This window comes from Chrysemys picta, chromosome 1, assembly GCF_011386835.1.
Source record: "Chrysemys picta bellii isolate R12L10 chromosome 1, ASM1138683v2, whole genome shotgun sequence".
Taxonomy (NCBI): domain Eukaryota; kingdom Metazoa; phylum Chordata; order Testudines; family Emydidae; genus Chrysemys; species Chrysemys picta.
Genome location: NC_088791.1, coordinates 61,144,624 through 61,154,980, shown reverse-complemented (window position 1 = coordinate 61,154,980; position 10,357 = coordinate 61,144,624).

The window sequence follows — 10,357 nt, the reverse complement described above, 5'->3', positions numbered from 1 at the left end:
ATTGTGCATTAGAGAATATTTACTGTTAATTACTAAGAAAGAGAAATGTATTACCTCTCAAAATGTTCAGCAAAATAAAGGATTTTTTCTCTTTTACACCATTACTACAAATTACCTTGCTTTGCTTCATGAAGTCATAAGAAATGAGGCTTCCAAGAGACCCCAATTAAGGCACAATGGGCCCAACAATGGTTAATTTCTGCAGTCCCTAGATGAAGTGAACTGATGTAATCTAATACATGTTAATGGAAAATACTATGTGAAGATAGTAACAGTTATCACATTTGAGCAACAAAATGAATCCATGACATTCTTTGATCCACTCACATGTAATATAAATTTGACACTAACCAAGAAAAAAAATTAGCCTCAAGGAAACTGTGAAATTGTTTGATTTGACAGGATTTAAAACACATGCAGAAGAGTCTGATTGGGAGGTTTATACAGAAAGTCTATAATACAGTGTGGAAGACAGACATATGACAGGTAGACACACAGGCACTGAAATAGAGCAACAGATACACAACAGACAAAATGCATTTTGATATTCATTGTGATGTGTCAGTGTTCTGTGTCTGCTTTGACACACTCCTAGTAAAATATTCTTGATTAAGAAGTTTTCATTTGGTTGGGGGATGAAATTCATAAATGTACAGTTGTGAGGGTTCTTGGGTTGCCAAGACTGTGAGTCGACTTGTTACCTCCCTGCCTCCAGTGAAAGGGAGTGCTTGAGCTTAACTGGGTGCCAGCTCCCTGACACTACCAGCCTTATTAGCCACCCAGACAATCTCCTCAGGGCTCTTCCAGCCCTTAGTTTTCCAGGCAAGTTAACAATAGATGTAACCTGAGTCCCTTTGAAGGAACCCCTTGTAGTATCCAGCCCCTTATCCACTGAACACTCACAGCCCCAGGGGACAGTGTGCATACCAGCTTGAATGATTCAGTTCAGGATCAGCTCCTTGTACAACACCACAGCACTGAGATATCTTTATAGTGACAACAAGAATACATTTATTATCAAGGGATAAAGATTCAAGAGCTAGTGAGAAAGGATAAATGGAAACAAAAGAGTTACATATAAAACAAAATCACAACAGGATTTCTAGAGACTGAACTTAACTGAACAGGCTAACCTTCTGTCTGTAATCACACTACCCAATTCCTTCCTAGCTGCAGGGTTCTTCTTTGTCTTCTCCTTATATCCCCTCAAATTCACTGTCTGTACCGCAGGGTCAGGATGATCCCCCACACACTGTAGTTTATGCTACAGTGTGTGGCTTCCCTGCTGACTTCAAGCCCCCTGTTGACTTTGTATGTAAATGACTCCACAGAGTGTTAACTTACAATACTTCATTTACATGCGGACTGAGATAGACAGGTGACTAAACATTGTGTGGCAGAAAACCTGTTTGTTAACTATGCCTATATTTAGGAACATTTAGGAACATATTTTCAGCATACATACAATAACTCCATACATACTATTTGTACAAAGAAGAACAGGAGGACTTGTGCCACAAGTCCTCCTGTTCTTCTTTTTGCGGATACAGACTAACACGGCTGCTACTCTGAAACTATTTGTACATACATTTCATAATATCATCAGTGACCAGTGTGATCCTGGCTTTTATTTAAGACCTCACATGATATTCTTTGGTGAACCAGAATGTACATATCAGGATCAGAATATTCTTGTAAGACCATTGTCATTAAGAGCTCCTTAGGGTCATAATAACCAACTATAAAACAAGGTGAAAGTTTGTACCATTGTAGTCTTCATTCCATTGCCCATATTAGGTGGAGGAGGGATGGGGAGGCAAGATGGAAGATCTATACAACTTTTACATGTCCTTGCAAGCAAACTCAGAGACATATATCATTTATCCTTCCTCAGTTCATATGCTTATTATTAATAGTTGCTTGGTCAACCCTTTCATCACTCTTAATTAGCATGATCACAATCTAAATGGAAAGGATAGCCCTACTCTCTGCACAACTTCAAAACCGCCTCAAAAAAAAAAAAGCCCTCAAACTTTATATTAGATAATTTTCATATATTTACTCTTCAAATGCTTCATGTCCTTACAGAGAAACCGTGGCATTTCCACATCCTGACACCCCTTGTGTGTGCATCAGAGGATGAATTTTTTTCCCCCCTGTGTTATGAATGTCTGGTTTTAAAGGGCATCTCTTTTTTACCTGAATGGGAAGCAGCACCCTTGTGAACAGTACAGCTTTCTTCTTTCCTTGTCAATGAATATAATATAATACTTATGAAAAAAGTGATTTGCTAGTGATTATTTAAATTGCTCCTAATTTTTCCAGTAACTCTGGCAGAAGACCTCCTAAACTGAGAGAGCCACACACATTGGCTTGTGACTTTTGCATTAATTTAAATTAGGGCTGGTGAATGCTTGTGCAATGATTTGGGAATCTGTCTGTACAAACTTATGAATTCTGTTTGATATTATGAAATTATAATGAAGTGTCATTATAGATTTACAGATTCCAAGAACATAAGAATGGCCATGCTGGGTCAGAAAAGGTCCATCTAGTCCAGTATCCTGTTTTCTGACAATGGCCAATGCCAGGTGCCCCAGAGGGAATGAACAGAACAGGTAATCATCAAGTGATTCATCCCCTGGTGCCCATTCCTAGCTTCTAGCATTGTGACCATTGTGATAATCTAGTCTGACCTCCAACATAACACAGGCCATAGAACCTCCCCAAAATAATTCCTTGAGCAGATCTTTTAGAAAATCTATGAAAACTGCTGTGCCATAAATACCTTTTTGTATGTATCTTTACCAAACTCCATTTTGAATGTGCAGTCCTTTGGCTTCTTTATTGCCAGTTTGCTTGTATGTTGGACTCAAATTCCAAAGGCTCATGGCAAAAGAGTAACAAAAGAGAGTGATTAAGTTAAAATGCTCCACCACTGAAATGTAATACCTCTAGATAATAAGATATCTCCCAACCAGGAGAACTGGTTGAACAGGGGAGTAGTCACCTTGACAATGAAGTCACTTGGCAGGGGTTTATCATCACCTGGGTAAGCTGGCAAGGGGGAGTGGGGGTGGGGTAACCTGACAAAAAGGGAATAAAAGTTATAGAAAGGGCAGTGCTGATCTATCTGGGTCATTGACCTTTTTCTCCAGCTCGAGGAGAGAGAAGTAACCCATGCAGGGCTCTGAGTCTGCCGGCTTTCTTTAACCCAGAAATTCCCCCCAAGGACTACCCAGGGGCTAGTGAGGGGGCACTGTGGTTAGGATGTTTATGGTTTTCTAAATGAGCTATATTCTCTTGTGCTTTATCTATGAAGTATAAAAGAGAAATTGTGAGATACTCTGGGCAAAAGTGTCTTTGTGCGCTATGTGCTTCACAATTACCACATGCATCGTGAGGGAGTTAAACACTAAACCAGAAGGCTCATATCTTTTGGTGGGATTCTCTGTTTGGTAGGGGAGTCTGAAGTGACAGCACTGTGCCCAGGGCTAGGCAACCAGCCAGCAGCATTCCAGCTCTTGGGATGGGATGCTAGACAAAAGGTCTGTGCCCTGAGAGTGTCTCTAGGGACACCAAGATTGGGGTAGCGGATGGACTCCCTTGTGGCTCCAGAGGCTTGAAATATCTTTGGATCTACAGGCGTGGATTCCACTCACTGCAACCTGGTGGGTGACCAGCAGAGGGCACCCAATCAGATCTGTAATAGCTTACAAAGAAAAATATAAACCGTTGGGAACCAGCTGGATGGGAACAAGCCATATAAAACACAAACAATGAGGCAGCTTCTCATCTGAATCTGAGCTTCCCTTAGGCACTATGAGAGGGAATTGCAGTTTCTTATGCCATGCTCTGCTACCTCCAGCCATTTTCTGCTAGTGGAGGGGTCTTCTGCACATGGCAATTTGCCACTGTCTGTCTCTGGCCAGTTTACTTCCATTCTGTGCTGCCTGAGTTGTGGAAAGTGGATTTAGTAGACTGCAGAATCAAGCTCCAGAGGTTCAAGCTTGAGTTGAAACAATATCATGAGAAGTAAAATATCTGCTTTATAGCAACCTTATTTTGCAGTGAGAACCCAGAAAATCAAGTACTTTACGAGCCAGTTCCCAGGGCATGGGTGGTAGGACAGGCTGCTCTGGGGCCAGGCTCCTAGAGTGCTGCTCCAAGATCCCATCCTTAGAACTTGGGGAGGGCTGGCTGATTCTCTTTGTTCTCTCCTGCCACCCACACTCTTTCCCTGCAGTGCAGTCTGTCTTGGGCTGAGATCATGATGTGGTGACATTTATATTGTGACACTGTGTCACGAGAACATCACATAAATGTCATTTTGTTGCCAAACTGTTTGGTTTCAGGCTCATTGGACTTTGTGGACAGAACCATCCCTAATCTTTGTGTTATGGACCTATCCATCCTCATAAAGGATGGTTTCCTGAAAATGGCATTCACCACCATGAACTGTTTGCAGATTCAGATGAGACTGCATGCTTGTTTGGCTGTCTGTATGTGTGCAGCTGAACATTCTGACATGTAGAGTTTTTAAAAAAGCTTTCCTGTGGAATTTTTGTATGAAGTTTAATTAGAAAAAGTGATGTTATTATATCTTTACATGGAAAAGCTTTCTGTAGAGAAAAGGTTTCTGACAAAATGGACTTGACATGTTTTCCCCCTCCTATTGCTCAAAATGTCCATTTCTATTACTGTTTCTTTTTGTTCACCTTCCTCTTGTGGAGGCTTTTCTTCCATTACAGGGAAAATCCTGTAAAGGACCATGACATGTAGTATGCATAAATTGGCAAACATCTGGCAGAATTTCCATGGTGCTAGCTGTCGGGCACCTCCAGTGCTGTATTAACATCTGGATCTTATTTTCTTAGAATCCCAATGTTCTTTTCAATCACTGGTTGAAATTTCTTTTTAATGGTCCATTTAATATCTCCTGACTGATTTTTAGGCTGGGAAAGTGGAGTAGCCACCCTCACGCACCTTATGGATGTTTTAGTGTCAACTTTATTTCAATAGATAGACTGTGTCATGGACACTTCTCTTTCCATTCACTGTTGTGCAATGTTCCTGTGGAGCTATAACAACGGCTTACATGGCAGGTAATAGTAGGAAAGTATTTAACTGTTCATATCTCTACTCAATGTGATAGATGTTTAGTCTTTATTGAAAAAGACTAACCAATCCTCCACTACTTCTATTTTTGCATTTCATTAAAGAAATTCCTCCCATCTTTATTATCTTAACCTTCCGCATACATGTTCCTCTATCTCCTGGTCCTCTTCTCCTCCACAACTCTATATATGCTTCACTGCTGCCTGGTCTTCCTCTCTCCTTCGCCCTTCACCAACTCTTCCTCTTTCACCTCTCCCATGGATAGTCCCATTCCTCCAGCAGCTGTGGTTCCACTGGCAACTCCTGATTTCTCTCCTGTTGTATGCAGTGTTGTAGCTGTGTGTATCCTAGGTCTGCTGCTGACAGCTCCAGTGCCATGGTTCCGGTTCCTGAAGGCTCCAACTGTTTTCTTCTCCTTCTTTTGTAGCAGTGGCTGCTCTGAAGATGGCTAGACAGTCCCCTCCTTGTTTCCACATGCTTTTATAGGCATTCAGCCAAATAAAGTTTGATGGAAAAGATTTCCATATGTCTCACTACTTAGCTTGTGAGTTGTTGACTACCAAATTACTCCTTCAGTATCCATGATATTTTTGAAATTACCATTCACATACTCATTTTGTATCTAAGAAGACGAGGAACCCTGACATCAGAAAAGAAACTCTCTCATTTTGAGGCGTCTGTAACTTCCTCTCTCTTGTCCCCACCACACACACACAACAGTCACCTGTCAGGGGTCATACCAGCTACTGGCCTGCTCCCTTGCTAACTTCACAGCTTGGCAACTAATAGGCTCAGCTGTCTTGTCCTGAAAGTGCATTGTTAATCATAACAGCTGATTAGCTGTAGGATCAGCAGCATGAGTTATCAGCCCCGCAGGAACAGCAGAGCATTGGCTGTTCAGCACATGTGCCTGTGGACTCTCTGCCTTCCTGTGCTCCCCTCACTCTAGCCATGCGCCTGCCTTGCTTCTGTGCTGCTCTAGTCTAGACCCTGCCCTCAAGCTGGCCTCATTCCACTCCTGTCCCAGACTCACTCCTGCCTCAGAACCAGCACTGTTCTTGACTTCTATGACTCCAGATAACCTGGTGGTGACACCCAGCTCTGATTCCTGGCTTTGACTCCATCTTGACCCTTGGCTCTGGCATTTGTACTCTGACTCCAGTTATCACCTCCTGCTCCAACCACTAGGCCAGACCACCTACGAACTGGTCTTCTGAGATCACTTCATTATTTATGTCTTAAAGAGTCCATTCCATTCTGGATGAGGCCTTGGGCTGTTGTGTCAGGAATGAACAAAAAAAGGAAAAACACAACAAAAGCCAGAACTATCACTTTAATGCACACATAAGCTTTTAAATGAAGAACCTCTCTGCTCTGGCCAGCTCTCAGAGACATAGGAACAAGGCTTATCCTAGCTTGGTTCCAACAGGAAGAATCCACTGCCAAATACAGGCAGACTCACTTGGGAAACCAAAATGAAGAAGAAATAAAGTCTTAAGTTAGAGTCTCTGGAAGGAAGTCAAACCAGCCAGTTCTCCAGGCCTCCTGGGTGGGACTTGGTCTGTGAATATCTCCTCTATTGCTTCCCTATGTTCTGTATGGCATGATTGGTGAAGTGAATGTTCTTTTGACCATTTTTTCAACTGAAATAGATGAAAATGCAATAATCCCTCAGTTGTCCATGTGGCAAAGTGCTATTCCTCTGTCCCCATCTTTCTTTTAATTGGACTATGTTCAGAGGTCATTCTGTTGTAAATTGAAGTTTCCCATAGCTCCCTTTCTCAGCAAGTCAATAATAAATGAGGATCACTGTCCACATCAAGTCTCTTTAAGGATCTTTATTATGTTCCAGCTCTACATAACAGGCTGTAATATTGGGTTTTTCTCTATGGGGTACAGAATAGCTGCATTACAAGACTGCTGTGGGAGCAGCAGATGATATAGAAACAACAACCTCAAAGACAGCTGATTAGAAGTAGAATCATTCCATTGGAAATTATTTTGGTGCTCATTCTTCTTTTGGAATGACCTCTTGAGAGAGTGGGGTGTTTTTTCTCTTAATTCTTTGTATAATGAATAGGATTTGTTAGGATTATGCATACAGTCTTGCACCTTGACCTAAAAATGACAGATCTATTTATCATCAGGAATGTCACTGTTAATAAAATGTGCGCTAAACTAAACTACATCTAGATGGAGCTATGCTTTTTCAAAGGCTCTACATAGCATACACTCTGAGATCCATTGAAAACCAAATGGAAAATGAGGAATTAGGCATGGTATTATAAGAACAAGCCCCAATGCAATCTTCGTCTTTTACATGTGAATGGTTTATTGTGCTGAAAGTGGGCTGAGTCTTGTCAGATAATGGTTTGATGCTTACAGTGATGCTATACCAGCATCATGGCAGGAATTATGTTCTAGCAGCTACTGTTTCAGATACAGGACTCAAAAGACTGGGTTGGTCTGGTCAACTAATGAATTCTGAGGACGGTGTACGAAGAAGTGGGCTGTAGTCTACGAAAGCTTATGCTCTAATAAATTTGTTAGTCTCTAAGGTGCCACAAGTACTCCTGTTCTTCTTTTACACACAGTGACACAATTTGATAGATTGTACTGTATTTTGCTAGATTATAATATTATTCTTCATACATACCAGATTGCATGCATGCATAAATCGTATCTTCTGTTCATGATCATATTGAATATAACTCATGAAAGTTTGTGTTGGGAAAAGATGTTTTGGAATCACTGAGAGCTGCCTGATGTTTCCCCTACATAAATATCAGACCCTTTTTCTTCTTTAAAAAATTGTGAAAGCTATAGCTGCAGCAGCTACAGTTTTGAAAGAGCTGGAGTGTTTTTCTCAGTGCTCCTGCTGGGGCATCATGCTACTGAACAGGATTAAACTGCCATGTTAGATAACTGGTGATACTGAACATAATGAGAGGGAAAGAGTATATTCCACATTGTGACAATCAGCTGAAAAGTGTTACTATCCTTAGAAGAGCAGTTCTGAGAAGGGAATAATACTAATAAATACCTTCCATTTATGTAGCATCTTTCATTGCATATATATTGAGAGAGCTATTTCAACCAGCACTGAAATACAACTATTGTAGAGTGGAAGATGACAGTTTTTAAATAGCACACAGCATCACAACATGACAATTCAGCAAAGAATGGGAAGAATATCTCATTTGATTGAAATGGCTAGGAGAATTATGTAGGCAGAAAATAATATTTAATTGGAAAATTATGTTTTTAAATTAACACATCTCAAACTAATGGGCTAAAATTCAACACCTACTTCTTTTGAAGAAGGATATATTATATATTAATACATCACATTTGAACACAGGTACTGTAATTTAAATGAGCCTTTCTATTCAGTAAGAAGTTCTGCTAATCTGACCTGTCTGTTAAATTGATCTAGTGAGGCTGGTGGATAGAGCATTGTACAGACTCAGGACATAAAGGTTCTATTCTTGGCTGTACAACTAATGTGCTATTTAGCCTTGGGCTAGTCACTTAACATTTCTATTCCTCAATTTCTCCATTTGTAAAATGGGGATAATGATCCTGTACTCTCTATTGTACAGTAATTAAATATCCTTGGAAGAAAAGTGCTTTATAAGTTCTAAGATTTTCAAATAAGGCACCTACAGCCACACGTAGACAACTTAATTAAGTGGTCTGATTTTCTGAGGTGCTAATAATAATCTGTCTATTTCAAATGCAACCATTTTTGTATTAGACACCAACAGAATTATTGGAACGCACTGAGTGAGATACAGCCTGCATTGCATCTGTCTGATTTTATTGGGTAGTTCTGAAACACGTATAATAACATAGTATGTCTGTTGAAAATCTTTGTCATACTGTACTAATTTATCGGGATTAATGGAACTACAAATTGTGCTATGGGCTGTAATTTTTTTGTAGTAGCTGCAAAGTGAATTTTATCTAAACATCCAGTAAAGAGAGGATGAGAAACCCTTTAGCCTCATCTGTTGTAGTTATCTCTTCTCATTTTTTCCTTTGGGCATGAAAATAGTTACAACAGCCAAGAGTCAGATGGGGACTATTGTGTTTGCTGATACATACATTTCTTCTTGAGTATTTCTTATATTTGTAATTGGTACCAATTATATAATCTACAGTCGTGGTACTCGTTGGACTGGGAACAAAAAAGGGGACTCATTTTATTCATTTTAAAAATATGATTAGCAACCACTAGAAATATAGTTACTTATTGGCTGTAGGCTTAGCCATCTCTCCGATCTTACTCTACCAAGTTAGATTTCTGTTTTATATGTTTCAGTGTCTACTATTAGTTATGTCAGTCTGTCATTATATCAATAACTCTACAGCTTCTAAGTGACCAGCGTTTGACCTATAGGAAATAATTTTGCTCAGTGTGGAGCATGGTTCAGCAACGTGCCAATCTTTAATTAAGCAGACAACCTACAAAAGGCACATAGGAACATTTAAACAAATGCCTGAAATCAGACATCAGAAACTGCATCTGTTATTGTTTTATGCCTCTGTCTCCCCCGGCTCCTTGGATTATGGAGGTGGTACTGCCAGCTCATTAAAAGAGAAAAGCTTAGCCTTTAATTTCACACTGCTAGTTTGTTAAAAGGAAGGGTCAGCCTGTGTTCTTACACTAGTGTTTAATGAGCTGGTATGACTATGATCGGAGGAGGGAAAGGTACCAAATGTACCTGTAAAGTTATATTAGTGAGTTATTAGCCATTTGGAACTGCTGCTCACAGCACATTGGAGTGGAATCAATGGGATGACACATACTTAGCAATAGGGCATTTATATGGAAAGCAATCCTGAAAGATAATTGGTAATAAAAGATCTATTAATTTCTTAAAATATGTTAACAGGTTCATTACAGTAAGCTGGTGAATAATATAAGTCAGAGATAATAATTAGGAAGTAAGAAATTTAAATGGTACTGGAAACCATATGCACAAGAGTAGTAGTACTCCCCCTAATGAGATCACAAAGCCTGACTGGCTGCAGCGTATCTCAACATACTTAACTTGGGTACAGTGCACCTAATTTGTCATGTTACTTGAACATCTTTAGGGATATTATCTGGTTAAACTTTTATTTTTCAATTATAACAGCATATTATTTGGTTTAAGAGTTTCCCACCAGCTTGTCAATACCTTCCAAAAATTGTAGCTGCTCTCTGGCTTTCCCTTCTATCTTGACCTTGCCA